Below are 15453 nucleotides of genomic sequence, written 5' to 3'. Positions count from 1 at the left end.
GGACTGCGCGCAGACTAAGTCAGGTAACTCTCCTCCTGCCGGTCGTCTCAGACCGCTCCCCATTCCTTCTCGACCATGGTCTCACATCGCCCTAGACTTCATTACCGGTCTGCCTTTGTCTGCGGGGAAGACTGTGATTCTTACGGTTGTCGATAGGTTCTCTAAGGCGGCACATTTCATTCCTCTCGCTAAACTTCCTTCCGCTAAGGAGACGGCACAAATCATCATCGAGAATGTGTTCAGAATTCATGGCCTCCCGTTAGACGCCGTTTCAGACAGAGGTCCGCAATTCACGTCACAGTTTTGGAGGGAGTTCTGTCGTTTGATTGGTGCGTCCGTCAGTCTCTCTTCCGGGTTTCATCCCCAGTCTAACGGTCAAGCAGAGAGGGCCAATCAGACGATTGGTCGCATACTACGCAGCCTTTCTTTCAGAAACCCTGCGTCTTGGGCAGAACAGCTCCCCTGGGCAGAATACGCTCACAACTCGCTTCCTTCGTCTGCTACCGTGTTATCTCCGTTTCAGAGTAGTCTGGGTTACCAGCCTCCTCTGTTCTCATCCCAGCTTGCCGAGTCCAGTGTTCCCTCCGCTCAAGCGTTTGTCCAACGTTGTGAGCGCACCTGGAGGAGGGTGAGGTCTGCACTTTGCCGTTACAGGGCACAGACTGTGAGAGCCGCCAATAAACGTAGGATTAAGAGTCCTAGGTATTGTTGCGGCCAGAGAGTGTGGCTTTCCACTCGCAACCTTCCTCTTACGACAGCTTCTCGTAAGTTGACTCCGCGGTTCATTGGTCCGTTCCGTGTCTCCCAGGTCGTCAATCCTGTCGCTGTGCGACTGCTTCTTCCGCGACATCTTCGTCGCGTCCATCCTGTCTTCCATGTCTCCTGTGTCAAGCCCTTTCTTCGCACCCCCGTTCGTCTTCCCTCCCCCCCTCCCGTCCTTGTCGAGAGCGCACCTATTTACAAGGTACGTAGGATCATGGACATGCGTTCTCGGGGACGGGGTCACCAATACTTAGTGGATTGGGAGGGTTACGGTCCTGAGGAGAGGAGTTGGGTTCCGTCTCGGGACGTGCTGGACCGTTCACTGATTGAGGATTTCCTCCGTTGCCACCAGGATTCCTCCTCGAGTGCGCCAGGAGGCGCTCGGTGAGTGGGGGGGGTACTGTCATGTTTTGTCTTATATTGTCTTGTCATTTTGCTTTTCCTTCTGTTCGTTTTCCCCCTGCTGGTCTTTTTAGGTTCGTTCCCCTTTTTTCTCTCTCCCTCTCTCTCTCTCTCTCTCTCTCTCTTCTCTCTATCGTTCCGTTCCTGCTCCCAGCTGTTCCTATTCCCCTAATCAATCATTTAGTCTTCCCACACCTGTTCCCTATCTTTTCCCCTGATTAGAGTCCCTATTTCTCCCCTTGTTTTCCGTTTCTGCCCTGTCGGATCCTTGTATATTGTTCACCGTGCTGTGTCTTTGTATCGCCCTGTCGTGTCGTGTTTCCCTCAGATGCTGCGTGGTGAGCAGGTGTCTGAGTCTGCTACGGTCAAGTGCCTTCCCGAGGCAACCTGCAGTTTATTATCGAGTCTCCAGTCAGTTCTCGTGATTACGAGTGGAATTGTTTTTTTATGCTTTATTTACCGCTCCGATTTGTCTAGGAGTATTGCTATTTCCTTGAACTGGATTAAAGACTCTGTTTTCGCCAAGTTGCTTTTGGGTCCTCATTCACCTGCATAACAGGGGAGCAGGGGCTTGTGTGTGTGTCTGTGCACATGCTTGATTGTTTGTTTGCATATCTGACAGTTCATTTTTTGAAGAGGGAATTTCAAATGAAAAGTGAGGAGGCAGAGATATTCAGTTGGACTTGGCTTGGGATGAATCCAGAAACCTATTCAACAATCTTTCATTTGTTTTATGATTTGGTCCCAGTAGTATACCCAAGAGCCTTTTACAAAGATATGAGATGAATAGGAGCAAATGAAGCACTTTCAGTTGCCTGTGGAGGTCTTTGCCACATATACGAAATGAAGATGAATTGAAGACAGATGTGAAAAATAACCTATAATAGGATCGAGGGAAGAGCATGACGTTTCATTTTCAGGAGATGAAGAGTAAATTAAGAATGTATATCCTTCTGCCTTGCAGTCAGGCATAGGTTCATGTACAGTGGAGAGATTACTATTAAAAATGGGACAAATAATTTACATTTGATGTTATTAATTTGATATAACATAAGAGCTCATGTTACATAGACTGGGTTGGAGATGCTCATAGCTCAATGTTGCACAGTGCAATAACCTAACAACCATGTTGGCAAAACAGGTTGACTTCGTATGTTCTCTTTCTGTATACTAGAATGTGCTACTGTGAGTGCTGCAAGCTGGAGCCCTAGCACATTGTACAGTTAGACCTTTCAGCATGACTTCCCTGCATGCAGTATTTGGAGAGATTTGGGAGTTTAGTGCAACGGTTTAAAAGGTTTATTCACTACCTTTTTAGAGCTCCCTGCTTTGGCTTTGTCATTGTAATCCCAATGTTTCTGCCAATCTATCCATGTTTCTGTACTCGCACAGAACAGTAAAGAGCAACTTGCCATGGGTAATTAAATGAGGAACAACGCTTTTCTCAATTACCTCTCTCCGTGATAAACTACTCTTCATACTTTGGACTGCGTTGTAACTACCCCATGGCGAAACAGGGATGACATGGCATGTGAACGATGCGATCAACAGTACAAAAGCACTCTTTGCTTAATTTGTCCTGTTTTATTCAACTTGAGAAACCTTTTAACATCCGTGACTGTTTCACATGGACTGTAGCTGAACAAATGTAACATTTTCAAAACATAGCTTTATTTGTCACATGCTTTGTAAACAATGGCTGTAGACTAACGGTTACTGAAACGGTTACTAAGGGGCCCTTCCCAACAATGCAGAGAGAAAAAAGAGAAATAGTAGAAACAAAACAAAAAAACAAAACAAAAATGAGAAGATTAAAGGATCAGTGTAGAGTTTAGCACACATAACAACATTGTGTTTATGCCATTTGAAATGTGTCAATCTTTGCACAGGAAGCAAAGGAAATCTGGTCCCGGATCTGTTTGTGCTGTATAACCAACTTATGGTTGTTATCAAGGCTATAGAGCACAAACAGATCTGAAACCAGGCTAAAAGGAACTCATTGATTTCATCACAGATTTCTCGGTTGTGATGACAAGAAAAATTCTATAGGCCCATAATACATAACTGTGACAATAACAGTCAAAGTAATATAAACGTTTTAGATGGTCTCCAACCTGGAAGTTACTGATTAAGCTTTTTCATTTTAAGAGCCTTTTTCTACTGCCCTCTCAAACCCAAGCTTGAGGGAGAAAAGCAGTCCTTTCATTCTATGTGCTGGAGCACTCTTCTTTTTAGATCCCCTTTTCAAGAGATCTGCAAATGCACCTAATCTTTTGTACCCCCTCTTTCCAGGGTATTCAGACCCCCCATCCTTTCATCTGTCTCTCAATGACCCCACACACGCAGTCACGGACAGGATTAATCTTTTGGATAAATCTTTTGAAAAACACACATTTGCTACAGCCTTGTAGTGCCAGTGAACTTATTGCAGCTGAATTATCTTGATATATCCACTGCACACCCAGGGCATGACGTAAAGTCCTCACCCTGTCTTAAAGAACATGGGTATGACTGTTTCTCTGTGCGCTGAAGTAATGGTTGGTGATAAGGCTACACAAGGGAGTCAGTGACATTTGTTATAGAGTTGGCCTCCAAAAATACAGTACCAGTCAAAAGTTTGGACACATCTACTCTTTTTTCTTTTTTATCTAAAAAACAACAACTATTTTTTACATTGTAGAATGATAGTGAAGATCAAAACTATGAAATAATACATATGGAATCAGGTAGTTGTCACGCCTTGGTCATTGTATCTTGTGTTTTTGTTATATGTTTGGGTAGGCCAGGGTGTGACATGGGTTTATATGTTGTATTTCGTATTGGGGTTTGTATTAATTGGGAGTGTGTATTATTAGGGGTGTGTCTAGTTAGGCTTGGCTGCCTGAGGCGATTCCTAATTGGAGTCAGCTGATTCTCGTTGTCTCGGATTGGGAACCGTATTTAGGCAGCCTGAGTGTGCGTTGTATTTCGTGGGTGATTGTACCTGTCTTTGTGTTAGTCACCAGATAGGCTGTAAGTAGTTTCACTCGTTTGTTGTTTTGTATTCTCAGTTATTTCATGTACAGCATTTTCTTCATTAAAAGTCATGAGTAACCTACACGCTGCATTTTGGTCTGACTCACTTCAAACAACAGATGAATATCATTACAGTAGTAACCAAAACAAGTGTGAAACAAATCAAAATATATTCTTCAAAGTAGCCAACCTTGAATGAGTAGGTGTGTCCAGACTTTTGACTGGTATTGTACATGAATAACAAATGAATACAGAGTCATCTTATGCAAGATTACAAAAATGACACATTCGCAAATGTGTGTAAAAAGCCAGATTCTTCTCTGAGGAAGAAACATTAGATTAATTGGCACAAGTGCAAATTATGATTAGACACCGTCCCAAATGGATTAAGTGTCTTCCTACAATGCCCAAATCTAATTTATCTCAGGGGTAAAGAAGGCAAAACACTGTTTGAGTAGCTCCAACTACTGAACAGTGAAGCCACCTGATTGTTCCAGAACACCTGTAAAACAGAAACACAAGTTGTCCTATGAAAGAAGCTTTGAACAATGAATAAAAAATCATTCCATGGTTGCATTACATTGGGTTGACTGATTACATTCAGTTGACTCACCTTATTTTGGTGGAACACCCTCAATGTACTTTTAAAGGTAGTCTCATCCGTGGTCCATTCTATACAGCAGTATACTTCTGGCGTTCTCTCTCTTTATTTGCTTGAGCCGACAGCGTGATAGAAAATGAAAGGGCCCAGAAGAAAACACACGGTTGGAGGAGTCAGGAGGCCTATGTTCTTAAAGAAAGCATTTCCATGTGGTGGTAATGAGCCATTGGAAACAAGGTGGGGGTAGAGAGGGAGAAAATGGCCTGACATGAGGGCTTCCATTAGCTTTCTGCATGTAAAGGGGTCAACATAGAATTCGCTCGCAGGGCTGGCAGAGCTTTGCGCAGTGTCGCAATGATCATTTTTCGTCACACGTTTTAGGAAGCGTCTGTGCAAACTGGTGAGAAATACGAGAGCCTTTACAACCACTCAATGGAGTTGTATTCGGACAAACCCGCAAAAGACAACAGCTGGAAGGAGATATCACGGATATCACATTAGATCACTGATACTGATATCAAAGAAACATGGAGAAAGATTTGGGACCGGTATGTTCGCAATTTGAAAAGGGTGAAGGAGATGAGGAGTGGGGCTGCCGCTGGTGTGTGTGTCCCACCGATTGTCTGACACCTGGATTGGTTTCGTGTTCACATGAAACACCGTCAGACAGCCACCAATAATATGCCAAATATGGTATGTGCTCTTGTCAAATCCAATCTAATTGCATTGGTCGCATACACATACAGTGCCTTGCGAAAGTATTCGGCCCCCTTGAACTTTGCGACCTTTTGTCACATTTCAGGCTTCAAACATAACGATATAAAACTGTATTTTTTTGTGAGGAATCAACAACAAGTGGGACACAATCATGAAGTGGAACGACATTTATTGGATATTTCAAACTTTTTTAACAAATCATAAACTGAAAAATTGGGCGTGCAAAATTATTCAGCCCCCTTAAGTTAATACTTTGTAGCGCCACCTTTTGCTGCGATTACAGCTGTAAGTCGCTTGGGGTATGTCTCTATCAGTTTTGCACATCGAGAGACTGACATTTCTTCCCATTCCTCCTTGCAAAACAGCTCGAGCTCAGTGAGGTTGGATGGAGAGCATTTGTGAACAGCAGTTTTCAGTTCTTTCCACAGATTCTCCGGGTTTGGGAGGGTTTGGCCGGTGATAGGGAAATCGTTGTCTCATCGCGCACCAGCGACTCCTGTGGGGGGCCTGGTGCAGTGCGTGCTAACCAAGGTTGCCAGGTGCACGGTGTTTCCTCCGACACATTGGTGTGGCTGGCTTCCGGGTTGGATGGCGCTGTGTTAAGAAGCAGTGCGGCTTGGTTGGGTTGTGTATCGGAGGACGCATGACTTTCAACCTTCGTCTCTCCCGAGCCCGTACGGGAGTTGGAGCGATGAGACAAGATAGTAGCTACTAAAGCAATTGGATACCACGAAATTGAGGAGAAAAATAAATATATATAATAATAATAAAAAGGGGTAAAAAAAATGTAAAAGTGCCACGGCTTGGTAAACTACTCTGGCTTACCCCAAGCCCCCTAGTGGATATACACTACACAAGGCAGACTTCTTCTCTGGGTGTAACGCGACAAAAATAGTCTACGCACGTAAACCATGTAGCCTTTAGACTTCATTGCATCGCACACACTTCACACTGCACACAGGAAGAGGGGTTCCACCCTCACTGCACACAGGAAGAGGGGCCCCACCCGCCCTGCACACAGGAAGAGGGGCTCCACACTCCCCTCTCTCATCCCTCGCTTATTCACTCACTGCTCAGGAAAGGGCTTGATTTGAGAGTTGCAGCTGCACTCTCTTCACCCAAACACACAAAGAGAGAGGGAGAGACCCTCAAACTCAGACACATGCATAATCACTAACAGGAACAAGTAAACAAGCAAGCAGGCCAGTAAGCAAGCAGAAACACACACATGCAATCACACGTCGCTCAATAAATTGCTACTGATTGCTTTGAGAGGCGAAGGCCCGAGGCCCAGCAGTTAATTAAGGAAATTGGGGAATAGGGGGGTAAATAAATGCCACTGAGATTTTGAAACTATCACTGAGGAAACAAATGAACAACAAACAAACAATAGAAAAGCAGAGTAAATACAGATGATACATACTAATAGCAGACAGACAGATCACAGATCTTGCCATGAAATTATGGTGAGCCTTTTCAGGGAGGCTGAAAAGCGACTGATACCACAAAGAATGAAAAAAAGCCACACAAGATACCTTATCTACAGACAGATAACACTCGAAACTCGCCTGATCTGATTATTTCTTTGTACAGTTCCCTTTTGAGCGTTATACTCTTTGAACATATTGGCTATGGTTGTCCCTGATGGGTAACGATATAGGCCACAAACAGGGTTAGGTAGGTTACTTTCTAAATGCAATCTGTTACAGTTACTAGTTACCTGTCCAAAATTGTAATCAGCAATGGAACTTTTTGATTACACAAGCTCAATAACTTAATCTTTCGTTCAGTTGCTTTTGGATTACCTAAAAGAAGACAAAAATGGTTCCAACAAACACATTTGGTGTGTCATCATAGTTGTCTCTGGCTTGTGGTCAGACTCACTCAGGTAGAACAAACTTGCACCTATTTCCAATACTATATAGAATGTAATTGAGGAAAGAGAAAGGTGTCAATGTATTTTTTCAAACACCCTTTCTGAATTTAAAAGTAATCCAAAAAGTATCTGTAATTCATTGGTAATGAAACTGATTACAGATACAGTTTTTGTTGTTGTTGTCAGATTACATGTAACTGATTACATGAAATCAATTACTCCCCCACCATGGCCAGAAGATAGTTAAAAAATGCTGTAATTTTGTAAAACAAAACAAAAATCAGATAGCTGTGTGTCTGTGTCTGTGTGTGTCTGTGTCTGTGTCTGTGTCTGTGTCTGTGTCTGTGTCTGTGTCTGTGTCTGTGTCTGTGTGTGTGTGTGTGTGTGTGTGTGTGTGTGTGTGTGTGTGTGTGTGTGTGTGTGTGTGTGTGTGTGTGTGTGTGTGTGTGTGTGTGTGTGTGTGTGTGTGTGTGTGTGTGTGTGTGTGTGTGTGTGTGTGTGTGTGTGTGTGTGTGTGTGTGTGTGCAAGTGACTGAGAGGGCACTTGTTTTAGAGGGCGCAGTGCAGTGGCCACAGACCTATTCTGGTCTCTATTCCACAGAGCCTAGTGTCCACCGACACAATGAGTCTGGACTCTGAAGGTCAGCTGCTGTGAATGCCCGAGGTCATCAATGGCCCCTTAATGAAATAACAATAGCAGGAATTTCCAGAATGTCCCAGGAGAGCGTACGCCCAGACAGCTCGTATAGTCTACTGAACATGCTATCTCTGAATGTTGCCAATGCTTTCTGTGATGCGTGGGTAGAGTAGCATCAAGGAAGCTTGGTCAAGACAATAGTTAGCTGTCAGCCTATATGCTGGATTTCATGGTGTCTGAATTTATTTTCATGCTAACCTGAAAAGCATCAATTGCACAATTGCTGCTATACAAAACTATTGGTCAGAATAAGTGTTTGGTTAAATGTTTTTTTTATTATGTGTTATAACCTGTAATACAACCCTGAAATACTTATTAGCAATAAACACTGATGTTTGTACAGTGCCTTTGAAAATGATAAGCATAATTCCACAATAGCAGTCCATTGAGCATGTTAAGACCTGACAGATACATACCAGCTGAGTCATCCGAACACATGAGTTTGCTTTTAAATGACAGGTCCAGACGTGCAAAATACCCATTTTGTCCTGATATTTGCTCTGGCTGCCCACCTCTGAAAGTGTTCCGGAACAATCAAGTGCAACGTGTCTCCAGTAATGTTTCCATTTTTATGTTGTGAGAGGATAGCCTAAATATCCCATAATTCACATTCTATACTATGTGTAAAACCGTGCAAGGGTGGGCAACTCCAGTCCTCGAGGGCCTGATTGGTGTCACACTTTTTCGCCATCCCTAGCCATTACAGCTGATTAATCAAATTGCATTCTAAACTGAAGATCATGATTAGGTGATTATTGAAGTTAGGTGTGTTAGCTGGGGCAGGGGCAAAACTGTGACACCAATCCGGCCCTCGAGGACTGCTATTGTCCACCCCTGTAAGTGCATATAGTCACAGGGCTCCATACTAACATTTTCAGTTGGTGACAGGGCTAGCAGGTGACAGGGCTAGCTTTCAGTAGCACAGGGAGTTTGCAAGCTGGCCCAGTGGAATGCGGAAGTACCGCATGTATAGATGCTATCTGAAATACTCTAAGAAAATAGGAGATGCTAATCTGGTTAGCATCAGCTATAATGCCAATTAGAATGCTACGGGCCAATCTTTCCCAATTGAAAGCAGTTCAGCCAAGCCTGAATTGAAGCAATATTGATACACCATAGTTACATTTTGGGAGGTATTATAACTGGATTATAACTCCCGTCAAAATGTTGTGAATGATATATATTCATGTCATTACACTCAAAAGTGACTTTGTCTTCAACCAGCGAATACTAGCGATGCTAATAGCACAACCTGCACAGGAAATGTATATTTTTAAGGAGTATGCAGTAGCTTGGTAACGATACCGACCAAATTATGTTGTATCGGACATATCAAATAACATTCCCAGCTAATGAGAAAACAGTCATGGTATTTAGTTTGAGAGAATGAACAGGATTTAACAAGGCAACCATGGGGCTAATTTGAATGGTCTCCAATGCCATATTTTGAGGGATTTTTACATCCGTACACTAGTACAACCCATGTGACCACAGTGAAACGTCACTCCGTGATAAGGTATAGTTCCTCACGGAATAAAGTTTCACTGTGGCAGGGGAGGCTCCTCAGAGGAGGAAGGAGAAGATCATCCTTCTCAGTGAATTTCATGATAGAACATTTTAAAACCTTAAAAAAGTTATCCTTTTTAGATAGAATTACACTAAATATAATCACGTCACCAAATTATTGATTAAAACACACTATTTTGCAAATCCTCAACAGCATTCTGTAGGGTAGCACCATGGTGTAGCCGGAGGAAAGCTAGCTTCCATCCTCCTCTGAGTATATTGACTTGAATACAAAACAAAAAAGAGCTCTGATAGGTTGGATGACATCCTCCGGAAGTTGTCATAATTGCTGTGTAAGTCTATGAAGGGTGGTGAGAACCATGAGCTGATATATCAGCTGATATTTCAAAGTGCTGTACAGAAACCCAGCCTAAAACCCCAAACAGCAAGCAATGCAGGTGTAAAAGCACGGTACTTGCTCTCCCTATATATAGCTTCCTTCTCGTGTTTTATTTCTCTTGTTTTTGTTTTTCTTATTCTAACTCCGCATCATTTGGAAGGGCTTGTAAAGCAAGTGTTTCACTGTAAGGTCTACACTTGTTGTATTCAGTGCCTGTGACAAATAACATTTGATTTCACATTCAAACTGAATAAATAACCAGTCCTTAGCTAGCTACAGTGCCTTGCGAAAGTATTCGGCCCCCTTGAACTTTGCGACCTTTTGCCACATTTCAGGCTTCAAACATAAAGATATAAAACTGTAATTTTTTTGAAGAATCAACAACAAGTGGGACACAATCATGAAGTGGAACGACATTTATTGGATATTTTAAACTTTTTTAACAAATCAAAAACTGAAAAATTGGGCGTTCAAATTCAAATTCTGTTTGTATCAGGGAGCAAAAGACATTCCTATGATGTTGCAAGAATGATGACAGAACAGCCTTACTAAGTTCTTTAAAAGTTCCCAAAACATTTAATTAGGTTGTGGGAGTTGTTCCCGAAACACAAAATATGCTCAGTTGTGATGACATTGATACAATGTTTAACATAGGTTGCACAGGACATTCCTAGAATATTGTTAGAATGACAGAACACAAGTTCTTTAAAGGTTCCCAGAATATTTAATTAAGTTATTGGAGTTGTCTGAGATGTTGCAAGAATATTCTTGTGATTTTCACATAGGTTGCACAGGACATTCCCTTCATGTTGTAAGAATGAAATAAGTTGTTATTTTATGACATGTATAGCATATTTGTTTTAGGTTGAACATAGTATTCCATTGATGTTCACGCAATATACATTTTAGCTTGCAGTTACTCATTCACACACAACCATATTTTTTTTACACTTCATATGTTGACAATCTGCACATGTGGGGTTAAACCTTCAATGTTTGGTTCCCAAGCAAGGTATTTTACCTTAGCCAATGTTATGGGAATGTTCCCAGTTTGCTGGGTTTCCTTTTATTGGAGAACTTGTTCTGTGCAGCCTCCCACAAGATCTTTACCCCCTCCCCCGGGTGCAGACATATTACTTTATGAAATAACAGAATTCAGAATAGAGTATGTATTGAATCAGTCATTTAAAGAAAGATAACTGAAAGCCAACATTTCATTCAGTGCATTCAACAAACTCACCAAAGATGGCATCCATCCTAACATTGTCAAGCTGCGGTGCCGGTGGGAAGTCAACATTTGCATTTGACTGTGATGACTTTGACACAAGCCCAGATAGTGACGACCGTAGCTAACATGGCTAATTTATTCCCTCCCACTTGATTTCATTTCGAGTGTAGGATAGCAGCCTTTCTTTTTTTAACTTTCTACTGCAGGTCCTCAAATATTGCATATGTGATGACACATTACGTAACTAAGTAGATCGGTATTATAATGCAGTTAAAAATATGCAATGAAGTCATTCTTTATAGCAGTGTGTTTGTCTAGAAGTTGAATGTGGTGGGCCGCAGCAAGCTATCCGCTTTAGATTTCGACATGATTGATCTCTGTCATGGGAAGAGGAGCTGGTTTTATATATTGTGTACATTTATTTCTTCTAAACACATTTCTTTTTTTTGGCAATGTCCGACAAACTGCTATCAGTTATTTGTAATCTAATTATTCAGTTATAGTGTCAGGACCCGGTTACGAACCCGGGTCTCCTGAGTGAGAAACAGTCACTTAACCAACTGATCCACGAATAGTCGGCAGAACCCAGAAGATGAGGCAGACACAGCAGCACTTGAGACGGTGTATTTAATGAAGTAAAAAGTGAAGTCCTTCAGGAAAACATGTAACTCCACAACCTCAAAAGGAATTCCACAAGAACAAAGGTAATCCTCCAAGACAAAAAAGGTAAATCCACAAGGTGGTAGGAATAGCATAAAAAGCCTCAAAAGATACTCAAAAATAAATAAACAAGAAAAAAAACAGAATTCCACAAGAGAGTCCACCGGGATCAACAAGAGTTCACAGAATACTAGGGCTGGATGCTAACATACAAACACAGAGCAAAGAACTGAGGAAAACTAAGGGTTTAAATACAATCAGGGGAAACGAGGCACAGGTACATATAATAATGGGGATCAAGGGAAAACAAAAGGTCAAAAAGCACAATGGGGGCATCTTGTGACCCAAAACCGGAACAACCCTGGCCAAATCCTGACAGAATCCCCCCCCCCCCTAGGAACGGCTCCTGACGTTCCTACCAGCTCTCTCGGGGTGGAGGACCCTGAACTGACGAATGAGGTCAGGGTCCAGTATGTCTTTGCCAGGAACCCAGGAGCGCTCCTCGGGACCGTAGCCTTCCCAGTCCACCAGATACTGCCAGGACCGCTGCACCCGGCGGGAATCCAGTATCCGATGGACGGTATAAGCCGGCTGGCCTCCAATGACACGAGGCGGAGGTCTGCCGGGACAAGGGGAGAAAAAACAACAGGTTTTAATAAGGAAATGTGAAACGTGGGATTAATCTTAAGGGATCTGGGTAAGTGTAGGCGATAAGAAACTGGGTTAACTCTCCTGGCAACCTTAAAGGGACCGATGTATTTTTGGGACAGCTTGCGAGACTCCACCCGTAGTGGTAAGTCTCTTGTGGAGAGCCAGACTATCTGGCCGGGGCGCAAGGTAGGCCCGGGACGGCGACGTCTGTTGGCTTGTTGTTGGTACCTCTGTGAGGAATGCATAAGATTAAGACGGGTCTTCCTCCACATAAGCCGACAGCGTCTGACGAACTTCAAGGCTGAAGGCACTCTGACTTCTGCCTCCTGGTCCGGGAACAATGGAGGGGCATAGCCAAACTGACACTTGTGCGGGGACATACCAGTGGAGGAGGAGCGCAAGGTGTTGTGCGCGTATTCGGCCCAAACAATGAAGGACGACCATGTGGACGGGTTGTTACGAGTCATACATCGGAGGGTGGTTTCCAGCTCTTGATTCATCCTCTCTGTTTGGCCGTTGGACTCCGGATGGTACCCTGAAGATAGACTGGCAGAAGCCCCCATGAGTTGGCAGAATGCCTTCCAAAACCTAGAGGCGAACTGGGGACCTCTGTCAGAAACCATATCTTGAGGAATGCCGAAGACTCGGAACACATGATTAATTACCAACTCAGCCGTTTCCTTGGCAGAAGGTAACTTAGTCAGAGGGACGAACCTGGCCGCCTTTGAAAACCTGTCGATTATGACTAGGATAGTAGTATTGCCATGGGATGGAGGAAGGCCAGTAATAAAGTCCAAAGAGATATGGGACCAGGGTCTGTGGGGAACAGGTAAAGGGTGAAGGAGTCCTTGCGGGCGGAGGTGAGAAGATTTGCCCTGGCAGCACACGGGGCAAGCATTGACGAAAGTGGCAACGTCTTCTCTTATGAATATAAAAAATAAATAATAATATATGCCATTTAGCAGACGCTTTTATCCAAAGCGACTTACAATCATGTGTGCATACATTCTACGTATGGGTGGTCCCGGGGATCGAACCCACTACCCTGGCATTACAAGCGCCATGCTCTACCAACTGAGCTACAGAACGACCATGGTAGGCCACCAGAACTTACGCTGGATGAACTCCAAGGTGCGACCTACGCCCGGGTGACAGGTGAGGCGAGAGGAGTGCCCCCACAGAAGGACCTGAGTCCTCACTGCCTTGGGGACAAACAACCGATTGGCAGGACCTCCTTTCGGGTCCGGTTCAATAGCTTGAGCTCGTCTCACGGTATCCTCAACTTGTCACGAGATCGGAGCCACGATCTTAGCAGCAGGAAGGACAGGCATGTCCGTGTCATCTCGAATGGCAGGAGCGTAGACTCGGGACAGGGCATGCGGTTTGAGATTCTTCGACCCGGGCCGATAGGTGAGGATAAACTGGAATCGATTGAAGAAAAGAGACCATCTAGCTTGTCTAGAGTTCAACCGCTTCGCCTGCTGGATATACTCCAGATTTTTGTGGTCCGTAAGCACTTGAAACGGGTGAGAAGCCCCCTCGAGCCAGTGTCTCCATTCCTTCAATGCCATCTTAACCGCTAGGAGTTCACGATCCCCCACATCGTAGTTCCTCTCAGCCGGGGTAAGCCGGTGTGAGAAGAAAGCGCACGGATGAAGCTTCTTGTCTTCACCCCTCTGAGACAGGACAGCTCCAACACCAACCTCTGAGGAGTCTACGTCCACCACAAACGGTTCATCCGTAGTCGGTAGTATCAGGATGGGAGCAGAGAGGACGCGCTGCTTGAGTCCTTGGAAGGCCGTCTCAGCTTCTCTTCCCCACAAAAACCCTTGCATTGCCACCCTTGGTTAAACCTGAGAGAGGGGCTGCCACCAAGCTGAAGTTCTTGATGAACTTGCGGTAAAAGTTTGTGAAGCCCAGGAAACGCTGTACTTCCTTAACGGATTTGAGGGTGGGCCAATCCGCTACCGCCCCTACCTTCCTGGGGTCCATTTGGACTCGACCGGGTTCCACTACAAATCCCAGGAATTGTACTCGGGATGAATGGAATTCACATTTTTCCGGCTTAACATACAGATGGCTGTCTAGGAGGCGTTTGAGTACTTGTCTGACATGCTTTGTGTGTTCTTGAAGAGAGCTCGAAAAGATGAGGATGTCATCCAAGTAAACGAACACAAATATGTTAAGCATATCCCTAAGCACATCGTTTATGAGCGCTTGGAACACCGCTGGGGCGTTGTTCAGGCCGAAGGGCATCACCAAGTATTCATAGTGACCAGTAGGCGTGTTGAAAGCGGTCTTCCACTCGTCACCAGGTCTGATCCGCACAAGATGGTATGCGTTCCGCAGGTCAAGCTTAGTGAAAACAACTGCTTCCTGGAGCAGCTCGAAGGCTGTGGCCATAAGGGGTAGCGGGTAACGGTTACGGACGGTTATGGCATTGAGTCCCCGGTAGTCGATACAAGGACGTAATCCACCATCTTTCTTGGCCACAAAGAAAAACCCTGCTCCCGCCGGGGAGGTGGATGGACGCATGAGGCCTGCTTCCAGAGCGTCCTTGATGTAGGTATCCATGGCAGCTCATTCGGGTGGAGATAGGGAAAAGATCCGACCCCTGGGGGGGCAAGTGCCCGGAAACAGTTCGATGGGTCAATCATAAGGTCTATGGGGTGGTAGCATTGTGGCCCTCTGTTTGCTAAATACCAGTTTGAGGTCATGGTAACACTCGGGAACTCGGGTCAGGTCGATGGATTCTAAAGACTCGGGAGTAGAACTCGGGGAATTCTGGAAAATACAAGTAGCTTGGCACGTAGGACCCCACTGCTTGATAGTGCCCACAGACCAGTCGATGTGAGGGTTATGGCTGTGAAGCAAGGGGTATCCAAGGATGAGAGGGAACTCGGAACAGGAGATCAAATGAAAGTTAATCAATTCCTGG

This window comes from Oncorhynchus gorbuscha, linkage group LG19 (assembly GCF_021184085.1).
Source record: "Oncorhynchus gorbuscha isolate QuinsamMale2020 ecotype Even-year linkage group LG19, OgorEven_v1.0, whole genome shotgun sequence".
Taxonomy (NCBI): Eukaryota; Metazoa; Chordata; class Actinopteri; order Salmoniformes; family Salmonidae; genus Oncorhynchus; species Oncorhynchus gorbuscha.
Note: the sequence above shows the minus strand (reverse complement) of the source record.